At 38.5% G+C, this 16409-nt stretch overlaps 1 long non-coding RNA gene across 1 annotated transcript in view; it reads right to left on the reverse strand.

The window, feature by feature from the left end:
• The window catches only part of LOC133223260 (uncharacterized), a 69998-nt gene extending 54389 nt beyond the window's left edge, over positions 1-15609 (reverse strand). The window contains exons 1-3 of the long non-coding RNA XR_009728506.1: positions 15504-15609; positions 12832-12877; positions 1224-1340 (exon numbers count right to left, since the gene is read on the reverse strand). This is a non-coding gene — a long non-coding RNA (uncharacterized LOC133223260). The remainder of the gene's footprint in view (positions 1-1223; positions 1341-12831; positions 12878-15503) is intronic.
• Positions 15610-16409: the final 800 nt, after the last annotated feature.

The raw sequence follows: 16409 nt of genomic DNA on the forward strand, positions 1-16409 counted from the left end.
TTTTTCCACCAAGGTAAGAGGCTGCTGCACCAGTGTTGCTAAGGCCTCTCTTCCTCAGCTTGCTTCTCTAGCACAAGAACAGATTTTATGCATCTTTGCAAGGTAGTCACTGCAGTCTCTGCAGTGTTCTCTCTGAACATGTTTCTCCACTACCCAAACAGTAGCAGGGGCTCCCATTTGCCTGGGGACATACAGGAGCAGCTATTGGTATAAGTGTTTTTATAAAACTGATAGTGGCACTGCTCTTATTCTGCTGCATTTTTGCTTCCACATCACATGTGGTGCTGTAGGTAGACAGCTGGAATTTCTGTGCATGTGTTGCATGCAAAAGCAGTTGCATGAGTGTTCCCTTTTAGTAATCTGTCTGAATTCAGTGACTCAGACAAAACAGAGACACCTGCAAATTTTCTTTTGTTCAGAGACTATGCTTTCTCCTGAGCCACATTACACACAAAATGTATGTGGGGTAACCCAAAGTGAAGAGTGAGCATAAACCAGTTGCCTTTTTGTGAAGCTGTGTAAAAGCTTTGCATCATCACCACAGCCACCACACCTGGCAGGATTTAAGTAGTACAGCAGTTAAGATGAAGGAAAAAAGTAGAGGAATGGCAGATTTTCTTGTCAGAAAACTCTGAATTCAGCACTATCCAGGCTCTCTCAGTGTTATTCTGGGATAGAGAGATAGAAGCTTCTTATGCTCATCAAACTCTGCTATTTCTTAGTACTATGCTTGGGCTGGTGCTTGCACATTGGTTAGACACTCTCATGCCGCAGGACAACACAGCAGAACGTAGGATACTTGCCATGCAGAAATAGTTGCCTGCCACACAATTCTGTTTTTTCATCAACATTTTGCAAGAGAACTTGCCACACTGGAGTTCCACACTGACATGAGACTGAGGTTTACTTTTCTACAATTTGTTTTGCCACACGTTTCTGTGTACTTTCACAGTTTCAGCAATGCCTACAGCAAATAAAGCAACTAGGCTGCGCATCACTATACTGGGAGACACACACTACCCAGTTTACTCCAGATCACACTAATAAGGCACCTGATTCAGCACCCATGCAGAATTCCCTGAGGTTTTCACTTCTGCCTTATCAGCACCACAAAGCAGCTACCAATTTTGCTCAGCTTTTCATTCCTGTCAAAAAATGCTGGATGACAGTGTGTAGGCTTTTACAAATGGATTATGAACCTGAAGTAAAACGCTACTGCTTACTTGTGTGATTCCAGAAGGTTCCAGCACACAATTAACATCTCAGCAATTGCAGTATGCTGCCTTAAAAAGCCACAAGGAACATAACATCAGATCTTGAAAGGAAACGGTCAGGACTGTCTGCCACAAAAGAGCATATGCAGAAATCTACATACTGGAAAGCTGTACAATAAAACAAAACCACACATCGTATAATTTTATGTGACTATTAATGAGACTTGATATCCACACTGTGATCAAGGAGAAGACTGGCCTTTGTCTCAAAGCTTCTGACATTTTCACATACAACTATTTTATTCATAAATGTCTGCTATAAATGTATGCTATGCAATCTGCTGCAGGAAAACGTGGCTTTTGTTCAGATAGAACAAAATTTTTGTATTGCCAAAAACCTGTGTTCTTTTCTGTACATTTAAAGATCAGAACAAAGGTAACATTTACCAAAATAATGGAGGGATTGGTTTCTTGGCTGGTTTTCAATAACTTACAGATTGTTTCCGTTGTTTTAATATCCGACCAAAATACAAAGAAACAGAAATTACAATGAAGAATTCAGTCAGGAAGAAAGAAGAACAAACAAATGAAGACCCCCACTCTCTAACCCACCCATCTGGCTTTGTAACATGCTTTTGTGTTATGCAGGACAGTATTCTGAATAAGTTTATTGATTTATTCTTGTCTTCAAATAGAATTACAGTCTTAAAGAAATAAGTGGATAAGCAGGCTTCCCTTTAATTTCTCAAACATTTACAAACAAATCTGTCTATGCACAGGAGAAATAAGCAGGGCATATAAGAGTTCATCATTTTTAGGTGAAAACCAGACCTTTTAGTATTAGAGGTACTTGCATCTTTCACATTACAACTGCCTGCAGACATTATTCTTTTCTGGCTATCATTGAGTTATTAGAGCTTTCTCTTGCAGTCAGCACAAAGTAAAGTCTAAAAGAGGAGGTTAGCACAAATGTTGTCAAATACTGGTGTACAATTACTGCCCAGACAGCAAACTAAGAAGTAAAGGGTGTTTGCCTTCTTCCCATCTTAAAATGAAACATTTTGGAAACAGTTTTAAAATCTCAGTAACTATTCCCGCTTTAGAAGCCTTAGTGAAAAAGATTTCTCTCATAACATGTCTAATTGAAACAGTATTCCCATGGTGTAGGGTAAGATGAGTATAGCATGAATTGGCAATAGCTCAGATTTGAGTCACCTCTCAGAGATGTAATTTCATTGATTTCAACTAAATTACTTATGATTTGTGCTACAGTAAGAAAGAAAAAAGAGGGAAAGGAAGAGCTTTCATCTTGATTTTGTACCAGAGAAGTCAATAGCAGTTATTCTGTTGACTGCAGTGAGTGCCAGATTCAACTCAGAGCCTGAGGAACACAATTTTACAAAATCTAGTAAATTCTGTTGCAGCTCCCTGGAGTGAAGACCTAGATGGACAGTTCCTGCTTTCCTCCTTTTTTTTTTTTTTTTTTTTTTTGCTGTCCACTGTTTGACCTGAAAACATTAGTATCAAAGGGCAACTCTTAAAAAGCAAACAAATTATCTCAGAAATGTCTCTCCCACTGTGCACAGCAGAGTGAAAGTGCTCATGTGTTTCCTTCCGCAGACACTTGGGCAGTATCATGTGGGACTTGATCCTGCAAACATCACATGCTAGTTTCACTTTAATCACCCAGTAGGAGAGTAATTTCATGAGTGAGAGGAACTTGACTAAGTATCAGTAATGAATCCTGGAATCCATGCAGTGAAAAGACTGAGAAGCAGAGACTTCCAGGTAACAGTGCCAGGAACAGTCATTACGGTTGTTCTCAAGAGTTTGTTCCCTAACTGGAGCTTGTGCCTCCTCTTTATTTGGCTGCTTTCTATGAAAATGTTAAATCTTGCACTATTTACATGCATGAATATCAATTTGTTTTCTAAAAAACAGAGGAAAAAGCAGTATTTAATAATCATAAAACAACTTGATTAACTCAGCCCAGTGTGTTTTCTGGATTCTTAACAATTTGCTACAGCTAATGGTCCTTGCTTTTGCCTCACACCATTAATTTTCAAAGTTATCATTAATCTCCAAGAAAAAGATTGAGCCTTGATCATTATTGCTTAATTATGTGGAAAAATAGACAGATTGTTAATATTAAATTGCTTTACAACAGGCCAGCTAAGTTATCTTCAATTCTCAGTGCATTCTACAGCTGTCTTTTCATGTCAGGTAATAATTAATAAAATTATTAATTTAAACAAAGATTTTTACTTTTACTAGTGAGAGAGAAAAATCTTTATTTGAGCTTATGAACACTCTTATTTTACTACTCAACTCCTATTGTATTTTGTTTACCATATGTAAGCCCCCAAGGTAAAGCAATTGCAAGCTTTACCTTGACATTTCTATGTAAATTGCTTGAAGTTATGCATGGAAAACTCGTAAGACAGGTTCTGTCTTTCAGAGAAATGGGAGAATGTTCTTCTAAAGACTAGAAGGACAAATTTAAGATCAAAGTTATGAAAATAAAGGTGGACTTAAATATGTAAAGTCAGAGAAGTCTGACTTCTCAGAGAAGTAGGGAACTTTTTATTCCTTGCCCCATTTATTTGGTAATCTCAGCTACCCCCTTAGACTTCAGCTTTCAACAAGCCTTCAGTGGACAGCTTGGTGAAAGCATCCTATTTTTCTAATCAGAAAAAAAAAATATTTTCCTGACTCTTCACAACTAGTCATTGAAACACTGAGGGGCAAACAACTTCTGAATGAAGAAAAAGGCAGTTTTGGCATATACTTGACAGACAAAGCACACCAAATTTCTTTTGGGTGTAGTGCCTGCACAAGGTCATCTTTTGCTCCTTTATCACCTTGAGGAGTGAAGAAGCGAGCCTTAGATAGCTCAAAATCTAGCTATATTTAAACAGCTCTAAGTGCATGAAGGGCTAAAGGAAGGCAGAAATAGAACATCTTCATCTGCCACTTTAATTCAGGTGGGTTTCTTCTCCAGTGTTAGTAGAAAGGCTCCCATTAAAGACAGGCACTGGCGCTCACATAAGGGAAGGAAAGGAGGGCATTAAAACACAGCTCCCCTCCTCCAAGAGTCTGCATTATTTTTCACAAAATTCATACTTTCCCACCCTTTGTGTTGCACATATAATCTGAAGAATCAGAAATGTGGACTCAAAATGATTTCTGGGTACTCCATCACTGATGGAGGATTAAGTTGACATCAGCAGATGCTCATCTGACATGCTCCTAAAAAACCCTAAGGGTTTATACAACTTCCGCAGATACCTTTCACCCTTTCAAATCTACCATTAAAATTAGGGCATTTTGCCTGTTTTATAACTGAAACAAATTAAATAGCATCACCAGTTCAATGCATTGTTCCTTAGCCTAGCAGTGACAGAAATTATTCCATTTCCAGCAACTGCTTACATATCATTAAACATAACCCCTGCCCCCACTGCCAGTCCTTTTTAGCATAAACAAACCCCATTCCTTCTGCTTTCCTTCATGGGTCATGTTCGCTAAACTTCTTATTTCCCAGCTGTCGTTACATTTGCACCTTCTCTCAATACGTCAGGATCAATTTGTCAGCCCTAGTGAAGCAAGAATGTCCTACTGAGGCATGAACACACTGGCCAACAGATTGTTTCTTTGGCCATTGATCTTTTAAGAGAAGCAACTGAACAACATTTTCCCCAAAGCCAGGCAGTGTTTATATTCAAGTGGCTGACCCAACTATTCTTTCCAACATATAATAATACATTATTAGTTTATTATATGTTAATTCCTGTTTTCAAAATAAGATAGGATGTGGAAGACTACTAATCAAAGCTTTGCAGTGGAAGATGACAGACAAAGTATGATTAGAGATGATTCTCCCTTTAATGAAAACATTCCTCTTTTTTTTTTTTTTTTTTTTTTTGAGGTTTCTTTCTTGAAATGGGGAGAAAATGCTTTTTCCTGTTATTACTTTCTGTTGTCATCTCATGGACACTTTCCTCCCTCTCATTATCCAAAAGCACATTCCCTTATTATTCTGCTTTAATTTCCTTCAGAGGATAAAAGATGACAACAGTTTGTGTCCATCTAGCAGGCAGAGAACAAATACTATGTCAATCCAGAATTCAGTTAATTTAATTCAGCTCAGGAACATGGGAGATGTGAACAATTTTTGTGACACGAAGAGTAATGAAAAGTCGACAACACGAAATGGAATTATTTTACTATTACAACCAAGTCTGACAAGTTTTGGGGTCAAATCCCCTGATCTAGATGACTTTTACAGGCAAAACCTTAAATCCTTGTCACTTAGAAAGAAAGTGTATACCTCATCTTCAAAAAAGTTCTTTAGCAGAAACAACCAACATGATGGTCAGGAATTCTTTGGCAATATCTCTAAGCCCAACCCTACCCACTGGCTTTCACTGTATAATTTTTAAGTTGTTAATGTATTGCAATAAAATTCAAGATACAGATGTTTACACACCATCACATATTACTATATACCACATATGGCAAGGAAACAATTCATTAGGTGATAGTATATAAAGCAAAGTGCCCCAAGGAAAACCCAAAAGCACAGTGAGATCATATTGATAGATTAGTATTTCAGGAGGAAGAGTGGGAAATCTCCCCTCTCTCCTTCAAGCTAACTCTTATCATACCAAAATAGCCAGCACTAAAACCACTTTTATCCCAAGGACAAAAAATTATGAACAGATTTGTAATTAGTAATTCTCCCCCATATCTCCAGTGCTGGATGTTCCTTTCTTTTCTTCCTTTATCACGTTGTCTTGCCCCTCCCAATTCTGTGCGTGACCACAAAATACTGACTCTTTCACAAGCATCTTTTTTTATGATGACAAGTGTGACCCTATGTACTTTATTTCTGCTGCCTGAAATGCCTTCCTTGTTTTTCTCTCTTTTTTCCTCTCTCTCATGCTCTCCCTCTCTCTTTTAATCTCAGCTGAACAAATCTCTTTTGCCTTTTACTTCTAGTGACTAAGAGCCAAAGCAGAAAGGGATTAACTCACCAAAGGTGCCTTTAACTCTGTGAAGCACTGGGGGTAGAGTCAGTGCCTGATAAAGTTGACAGGTATTAAAGCTCTGGTACTGCAAACAGGCATGTGATTATATCTTTGCACAGAATTAAATAGATATTTGAGCACTGAAAAGATTGGGGAGTTCAGCTATCTCACCTTGGGGAGGAGGGAGAATAGCTACAAGTGCAAAGTACAAAAATCCAACATAGCAATATAGTATGACTCAGAATTGGCATATCCACATTGCTAACCAAAAAGCATTAAAACAAGGAAAAGTTGCAGGACACCTTCAGGCCAAGAATAACTTAGTACCATACTACTCCATCACCCAGTCTGTTCATGCTTTTTGTTTGGGATTTGGTTTTTTTTGTTTGTTTATTTGGGCTTTTTTATGTGTGTGTTTACTCAGGTCACCTCCTAGGTGTTCAAGGTGCTTACATCAATGCCATTGATAGTAGAGTCTGCATGCCATAGTCCATAAGGATTAGCTGATTTAATTTCCAAAACTCACCGCTCTTCTAAAGAAGCTATTTATCAGTTCTTAGGGCTGATAAATTTAAATGGCAGAATTTGCTCTCAAATGACTCTAAAATAACCAGTTCTTTCTCCCAGTTAAAACACTCTCTTCTAATGACTGTTTTGACTATTTGTAGTCAGACTGTGAATACAGTTTAAAAGACGAAGAGGAGAGTCAGTCGGAGGTAAGCTCACCTCTGTTACAAAAACCTTGATGATGCTTATAGGCAGGAACTCCACTGCCAGGGACTTACAGCCCTTTGCTGAATTTCTGCTACCCATTCCCCCACTCTGCTATTTGCTCCATTAGCCTGCTACCCCCTGTTAGCCCTCAGTCCTCAGCTGACAGAGGGATACACAGTTTCCAGTTCAGGTCTCAGCAAAGGTGCATGGCTACAGAATGAGAGCCGGCATGCTGGGAAGGGGGAGGCACATCACAATTTAAACCCCAAAGTATACTCCTGAATTTTACAATCAACTAGTTTCAAGTGTTACATGCACATTTTAAAAAGCCACAGCAGACTTGTACATTGTTGTCTGCTCATTTCTCCCTGTTCCAAATATATTTCACTGCAGTATTTGTTTCATGTTGCCACTAAGAACATACGTCAGCTTTCTTGCTGCTTTTCTGTCTCAAGTACAAGGGCAGAGGTAACTCTCTCCATTAGGTCAACATGGCATGACTGTTCCCAGGTTCCTCAAGCCCCTGTTCCTTCACAAGTCTCTATGCACAAATACTGGTGTAATTCTCCTTTACTCTATGCTCAGCAATAGCAGTAAATTATTATTGTTCTTCAGCACCAGTTGCCTAGAAAAGACTAAATCTTTTTTTTTTTTTTGTTTTTTTTTTTTAACCTGGAATAAAGCAGCTATGTGGTAAAAGTAACAAGCACAAGCACTCCCCCTTGCTAAAAGGAATCTGAGAAGACCTCAAGTGGAGAAGTAACACCTACATTTGCAGAGGCAGTTGCGGGGGACAACAACCAGAAAATCCCCTTTTTCAGTGATGCCAGTCCTCAGCAACTGCTTCACTCCCTAAACACCAGTGGAAAAAAATGGGGGGCGGGGGGGGGGACGGGACGGGGGAATACCCAGAGCCCCGATTTTTCATCCAGTGTATTCTGTCATTTACTTGCTAAATTAGTCCCTTTTACTTGATCCTTGCAGGAATTCCTATGTGAAGTACAAGAACTTACATTTATTCAGGTGATGCACAAGGAGCCAAATAGCTACACCTTTTGCAGACTTCAAACCCAACAAGCAGTAAAACCACAGTGGCAAAAAATCAAGTCTTTTTTTACCATTTTTCTTCGGCTAGAATGGTACTTCATAATACCCTAGACATCCTCACGGAAGATCTTTCTTTTCCTTCTGGATCCTTGCCAGAATGCAGGCAATATAGCAGAAAGTAAGAGCACAAAGCAAAAGCACTTGTGATAGTAGTTAGCAGAAAAAGTTAGGGTTTTTGACACTATGCTCTAATCTTGCCTGAAGAGCAGCAGGGCCTTATAAGCTACATGCGGCACCAGTGAGGTCACTCTGGACAGACACAACGCTATGCTCACAGTGTTATCACTGCACAACCCAGATCACCACAGCTGTAAAGTCAGCACACCCCAGGCACAGCTTAGAGTAACAACGCATTCACCCACCTGGAGTTTCCTTCCTCTATTTACTCGCCCTATTTTGTACATCTTGCACCACAACTCCTTTAGACAAAGCTAAAGGTAGCTGTAAGTAAATCGAATTCTTTAGCTCCCCTTTCCGGTGAAAAATCTGTGGTGAAAATGGACCTAAGAAAATAACAGCACCTGCAACAAAGCGTTTTGATATTTTGGAGAGAATTATTTTCATGGAGCTGGCTACAAAGTAAATCAAAAGTATATGCTTAGTTTTTATCCCAACAACATAAAACCCATTATACTAAATCATTCCCCATGGAAAGATTTCAATATATATGAAACTGTCAAAAATGTCCATTATATACATAAAGGGTACTATGTTATGTACCAAAAAAAAAAAGAAAAAGACAAAAGGAAGTAATAGAAAACCTAATGACAAATGGACAAGATAAATGAACACCTACCACAGAGGCTGGACAATTCCTAAATGGCAAAGGGTCAGAAAAAATTCCCAGGTTATATTGTAAAGTATTTCTATTATCTTTGGGACTGAGTAGAGCATAAGGAGTGCTATCAATAAATGTCCATGTATGTTCTATTGTTTGGCTCACTACAGCCTATTTCAATTTTCACTGACATGTTGAAGAAAAAACAAACCAACCAAAGCCCCCAAAAAGCAGGCCTGCCAACTATACAGAAAGAGACTACTAAACACACTATTCTATACTTTGTGTTTAAAAACACTCTGAGTTGTATATGCACAGAAGTACCACTACCTTCCTTCACAAGCTAATAAAGAAACCTCAAGGAAACATAAACCATATGCTAAGATAAGTGCACGCTGGGATAGTAGTCATAACTTTGTATTTCTTTTTAGAATTCCTTTAAAATATTCATGTCAGATAATCTTAAAGCATCCTGAATTTTAAAGAAGTTGAAAGGAAAAACAACCGATCCTGAAGAATAAACTCCCTATTTCCAAGTATAAGCCTGGATTCGCAGGAGCCCATATTCTTCTGATAGCTCCAGTGGTCGCAGACTGATACACCTACATTGGCTAAAATAGAGTTACCGGTGCTGAACAAGCACCAGTATAAGATAGCTAATGGTGTGTTCTGATCTTTTTGTTCCCTTTTCTTCAGCTTAATTCATCTTACCTGAAATAAAATGTGCATTACAGGGGCAAAACAAGCCTTTGAACTTTAGACTCAAAATGTTTTCCAAATTTCAGCCTATAACATTTCACAAGCCTTCTGCAACCTCTTACATAAAGCAATACAAGAATCACCTGTGCTTACGGGTCTCTTACACGGACATGAATCAGCATTATAAAACACTGACATTGTAATCTCTGAAATGGACATAGCACACACAGACAACCACTCTGAAAGTCCTTGCTGCAAGTCCCAAAGTAATTGCTTGGTCCAAACCTTGAAATCTTTTATTGTTTTGTTTCTTGAATACATTTAACAAACTCAATGGCACACTATTAACATAGCTGTTTGTTACTTATGTCAGCAGCTTTTCTTCATGCCCATTTGTTACTAAACAGGACTGAAAGCAGGAGTATCAAACCATCTCAAGTCAGCACTGCACTCTAAACCAGTGAAAATGGTGAATTTACTTCCCTATTCATCCTGAGATACAGTCTCCTCTGAGATGTTTTTCACATAGATTTCAGTAGCTACCAACTGGTTAAGACAGTATATTCTCACATCTGCCCAGTCTCCAATTTTTAGATTGCAGTCGTAGCATAGGTATTACTACCACTAATATCCATAAGCAGTTAACAAATCAAATCCTTATGGAAAAAGCCACAGGGATTAAAAGGAAGTGCTGTGTTTTGCAGATTTTTTGACTATTCCAAAATACTAGAGGAAGCTACACTCTTTAACAACTTTACTGTAGAAATTCTGAACTACTGTGTGGAAAACACTTGCTTTCAGTGACATTCCGTAAACTAAGAGTCATTTCTACAGCACTTATTAGCTGCAATACTTCCTCACTCTGACTTAGCAGGGCTCCATGAAGTAGCAGTTAAATACAGTGCCTCATAAGAGCTGAGGAAGATGCAGACCTGTGCATGCAAGTGATTCCAGTTAATCTTCTTCCAGCTGTGTGACAGAAGAGGCACATTCTCTCCAACAAAACAGTCAAGGCCATGGCCAAGATGGCAACTTGTGAGGCAAGTCTTCAATCCTCAGATCTCCAATAGACATTATTTGCAGCCTTGGACTAATATTTTCCATCCCTCATTCTGTGAAATGGGAAGACCAGCCCTTCCTTCCTGCCACTTCCACTCCCTTTTTGCATTGTGACACTGCACAGTTGAAGAAAACCCACTACAGAAAAAAGTATCTCACTGAGGTAATGATATGCAGCTAACATGTTACACACCTTAGGATACACTTTTGTCTTGGTGTATATGTACATCAAGTCAAGTGGCCTCTGAAAAAGCTTGCTTGGTCACCAGAAGCAACATAGGTGTATTAATACAGCATGAGATACCTCTTGCTAATACTATATTTTGCCATATTGATACATCACTTGGAACACCATCAGTCTGCTGCCCATCACAGTTAGGGCAAATGATAATCCTACCACATTTAGTACAACATGTCCACAATTGCTACATCACTGTGGAGACAGTGTTCTCACAGGAGAATGGATAATTGGTACATAAACTCTGAATAATCCTGAAAGATACAGCAAGGCCATGAGAGGCCCAAGGAAGTTTAAGCAAGCAAGATAAGAAGAAGCTGTAATTCACTGAGTTAATGAGAACTGTGGGCTGTTGGCAAGCTTGCAAGGTCAAGTTCTCACACCTGTGCTTAACCAATTACATGTTAGTCGCTAAGGGTCTTCAAGACATGTATCCAATCATAATATGCCAAATCACTGTAAGTGCCTGTAAGAAATGGTATATAAGGGGTTAAAGCTTTGTAATATATTGGCATTCGCTGATCACATTGATCGTTCCTGCTCTGTCCGTGACTCCCGCGTCGACACATCACCACTACTGAAAGCAAAATACAGTTTGGCTGGTGTACACAAAGGAGTCTTGAACCTGCAATGTCAGGCAGTCAGTGAGACACAACTGTACCTACAGTGTTGTCAAAAACTGCACAGCAGGATTAGGCTAAAATGCATTAAAAAAAACCATAGTTGCAAGCAGGTTTTAGAGTCAATGTGCACACTAACAATTCCCCTGGTGCTTCTCTCTGCCTGCAAAGTCAGCGTAACAATACACATGGGAAGGCATTACTTCTACAAAGGAAAATCACCATCTTTTTTTAGTTTTAATTCCTGAAACATACACACAAAAATAGAGTCCCAGGAGAGACCAGGAAAGTATATGTTACAATAGCTTAATAATAATAATAATAATTACTATTATCATTATTATTATTTATAATTAATTATAATAATGCTTATTATTATATTACTATTATTTTAAAAAAGCACAAAAAGGGAGAGAGGTTTGATCCTGCAAAGTTAAAAGCATTCTACCCTTGAATTAACAAAGCATTTCTGTCTTTACTCTCTCTTTAAGTTCATGAATATTCCTCACGGAACTCAGTTCAGAGGTAAGTATATGCTTAAGTGCTGTGCTGGGTAAGAAACAGCAGTTTGAGCTCTGCAGAATCAAGGATTATGTTTAAATCTTCTGTGGCTGATTTTGTGCTAGTGCTTACCTGAATGTCTTTGCTTACCTGAATGTCTTCTTACTGTTTCATTCATTTCTGATGCATTAGAAATCATATCGTTATATTGAAGACTAAATATATGCTCCTATGTATCACAATTGCAGACTTCATGATAAAGGAGAAGAAGGCTTTTAAAAGACTTGGAAACACTCATTTCTTGACTTTATTTCTAGTATTATAAACTGAAAACTTTTTGCTACTGACAGAATTAATGCACATTCTCTGTATAATTTCAGTTTTCTAGCAGAAGACTTTTATAAGGAGGAAAAATTATTCAGTTTCTAAACATTAGAGATAGTCAAATTGCATCCTAATTCCTTTTCCCACATTTTGGTTTGCACTACACTGATGCTGAAGCTATAGTGTGCCCACAAACCATCTAAGTTCCATAGAAGTTACCCATGCCCTGGATAGACATGTAAAAAGAATCTGACATAGATGTTTTCCTCTGCACAATGACGATGGAATCACCCAGTTCTTTGATAGCTACACAGCTGAAGCACACTTTCATCTCAGAAGAAAGTATTTAGCAGCAAACAGAACTACCAATGGTAGCAGCCTAGCTACTTACTACTACACAGAAAAATAAGCCAAATACAAGTAGAGAAAAATTCCACAACTGATAAACCAGTCACAGTTGATAAATCACATGAACAAAGATAAGCAAAGGCAACAGTAATGTCATTACTACTCTGACATTGCCCTTGTATTGTCTGTACATACTCACTTTTAATACAGAGTTTCTTTCTGAAGCATTAAGTCTTCACTGAAGGCTGAGGGAAGAAAAGCAAAAGGAGACTTAGAAATAACTCATGCTATTTTACCTTGATATTAAATAAATATTCAGGCAATAGGAAAGCCACCTTACAACCATGCCATCAGCCTCCCATACTTGAATTCCCTTATTGTTGCAGAGCATAGTAGGTTGCGTATTTTTGTTTGGTTGGGGTTTTTTATATATGTGGACTTACAAGAAACCTGCAACTAGTTAACTTACTTTATTAAAAAGGTTCTCAACGCCTGTAAGGAAAGGACAAGAATGGAAAGCATGAGAAAATACAATGCAAATTGGGTCAGTTTGAGCCTTGAGGTGCTTAATGCACGTGAAAAGAGTATTTGCAATGAAAACCAAATTTATATTCTAATTTTTTCAGTGTTATGAGGAATGAAACAGGAATGCACTCAAACAGTGCCCACTTTGTTAAAAATGCAAACTTGTCACACATTGCAAGCTGAATAAATTACTGAATGTGTGGCTGGTGCCACACACTGCTCTTATCCCCAGGATTTGAATAAAGATTCAACCAAAGGCCCAGACCCGTGAAGTTGGCAAAAACGATATGCAGAATTCCATAAACTACATGCACATACACTTAGAGAAGACGCCAAAGTCAACCTGCATGGATATCTGAAAACACTAAAGGTCTGAAAAAGTCAGTCTTTTTTACTTATATTATTCTACAATGTTTTAATTCCCAAGCAAAAGAGTTGTTCGATATCCTTGTAGCCTATTTTCCATGAGCAGTTCCTGTAGAGTCAAAGATGCCTCATTCTTTGATGGGATTACAAGTTTTGCTGATAAACACAAAAGCAGAAATAAAATATACTCTGAATTCTGTAAGGTTTTTAAAGTTCTAAAGTGTATAGTTAATGGATTAAATACTGACTAAATGACATAAGTGTTGAAAACAAAAAAAGAAATGTAAAAAGAAAAAACTGTTAGAGGTAATCATGACTCAACTGAAGTCAATTCCATTGATAACAGAGTATTTACACTCTGGAGGTAAATACCACATCTCTGCAAATACAACTAGCAGCAGACAAAATCAGACTGATAAACAATGAGTAGGAGAAGGTATTCACAGATGCAGATGTTTTTTAAGCTGAATTTACACAAAAACCCTGTGAAGTTGTAATGAACCCAAATGTAAAGTTATAAAGCTGTGAATGAAGACTGTAATCCACACCTACAGAGCAGGGAACCCAGCCTTGCACAACAGCAACTCTAAAATAAGTGCCAAGTTCCAGTATGACCTTTGGTTGAATGAAAGAGAAGTCACAAGAGATCTGGAAGTCATTCTGCTCATCTCTGAAGCACTGCTGAGGATCCATAACGAAATACTGCACAAGCACTTCTTACGTTTTAAGGACATTGAAAAATTCAGAAGGATGCACAGAAGAGGTTTAAGGAATCAAACTAAGGGACAAAGAAGAAAATATTAAAAAGCTGCTTTAAATACACTTAAAAAGAAAAAAAGGCTCTTAAATCCTGCAAAATAAGTCTAACAAGACCCAATGATAACAACAAAAGTGAGGCACATTGAAATTAGATAAAGTTTCTAATAGTAAGAATAATAAACTACTGAAATAAGAGAAGAAATGGCAAGCTCCCTGTTCCTAGTACCTTCAAATGACTGGATAACTTTCCATTAACGCTGTTTTTCTCAAACATGACAGTCACTAGGTCAAACACAGCCTGTATTCCCAGGAGGCTGGAAAATTGATATAACTATAGACCCTGACATAAGAGGTGATTTCAGCAGTTCACAGCCAGCAATGTGAGCTTCCTTTTTTATGTCATGTCTACAACTGATCCCGTGGGCAGTTAGAAAAAGTGCCACCTGAAATTGGGTTTGAAGTAAACAAAAATCTCTCTCCCCCTTCTCTTTAACTCTACTACCACAGAGTTTCTCTGTGCCCTCTCCAAACCATCTAGGTCTACTCCACACAGCTTTGCTCAGACAACTCGTCAGCTATTCTGAGACAGTAAGTACACATTACGCTTCTTCAAAATGAGAATCACAGGTGAAGTTTATGAGGTATTTAAAAAATATTAATCATACTATTACAACATACTCTGGTTTATGCTGCAAATGTGTCTCCCTACCCTCAATTTTCTTTAATCATAAACAAACGTAATTTTGCATACTCTACCTGAATATTCCATTTTATGATAGCCAAGACCAAAACTGTCTTAAAATGGTCAATCATCACAGAATTTATATTGCTTTGCCTTAATTTTTTCCCCACAAATGCACATAAATAAAACAGAACTAATACTGCTATGAACTTGGATAACAGAACTTGACTTGAGAGCTTATTTTAGTGGAAGAAATGCTTCTTTTCAACACAGCATTTGTGACAACCGCTGTTTAAAAAAAAAAGAGTTCATTTGTGTGATTGTGGCTATCATGACCTAAAAAGATTTCTTTTCCCTCCTGGAGGCATCACACAGTTAGGTAAATCCAGACAGAGAAATTATGTAGATGCAGAGAAACAGTAGCTAAGGAGTTTTCTGAAAATCTCACCCAAACTCGGATGAAACTGCCCAGGTATTAGACAAGACCATGTGTCTCAAAGTAGAGTTTACTTCCTGCCTGTTTTTCATCTCATGCTTACTGCGATTCTGCACACAGCAACTGCGCTTCAGACTTCTTGCTGGAAGCTGGAGGAGGCAGGTCACACCTAGGGCAAGTGAAAGTGCACTGCTAGCTGCAAGCTTTAAGTTATTTCTCAGGGAGCAGCAGGGTACTATGTTCCCTCATTGCAGTGTGAGTCTTGCTGTCTCTCTCTTGGAAAATGCAGCAAGGCAGCCCTTGCACTGCAAATAGCTCTCAGATTTCACCGATGTTTGCAATTCATTGCCAGGCAAGGATAAGAATGTTACATTGTCCAAACAGATCGGTTATTCTTTCATGCTGCTTACAGTAGTAAGCATAGCTAAAGCACACCAAAGCCAGTGGTGGAAAGCTGGTGTACTCAGTACCTGTGAAGGAGGACAACCAAGCAGCCAGGCACCATTATGTTTTGCACCTGTTTGGGAAAAGTCCTCAAGGGCATTCCCACATATAGTCAAATCCAGAGCAGTCACAGGAGGGAGCAATCTTCGAGAACAAACACTATGAGAAATCAATTATAAATATGGTGCCAAACAAAGAAATGAAGGCATTATGGCTGACATTACACTTGACTTTTCGGTAGTATTCAAGAAGCCACAAGCATGGTGCACCCACATTCACCTCTCCAGAGCACCCTCAGAGACTTTGACTCTCCTCTGACACTGCTAGGCTGAGCACCATTCCTCACCTGACCTTTTCTTCACTGATCTCTTGTCTGGTCATTGTCTCTCTTCTTATACTGCTATCCATTTCCATATCCTTCTTGAACACCCGTTTCCAGACTTGCAAGGGCCTTCTGGATATGTGCCTTTCTTCTTCCACTCTTTGCTGTCTTCTTCACTGAAGCCTCATACTTTATTCTCTCTGCTCTTCTCAGAAATTTCTTCCCTCCTTGTGCATTCAAAGG

This window comes from Neopsephotus bourkii, unplaced genomic scaffold, assembly GCF_033783945.1.
Source record: "Neopsephotus bourkii isolate Nb327-2 ecotype Australia unplaced genomic scaffold, CSIRO-AGI_Nbou_v1 NB_1634, whole genome shotgun sequence".
In the NCBI taxonomy this organism is placed as follows: Eukaryota; Metazoa; Chordata; class Aves; order Psittaciformes; family Psittacidae; genus Neopsephotus; species Neopsephotus bourkii.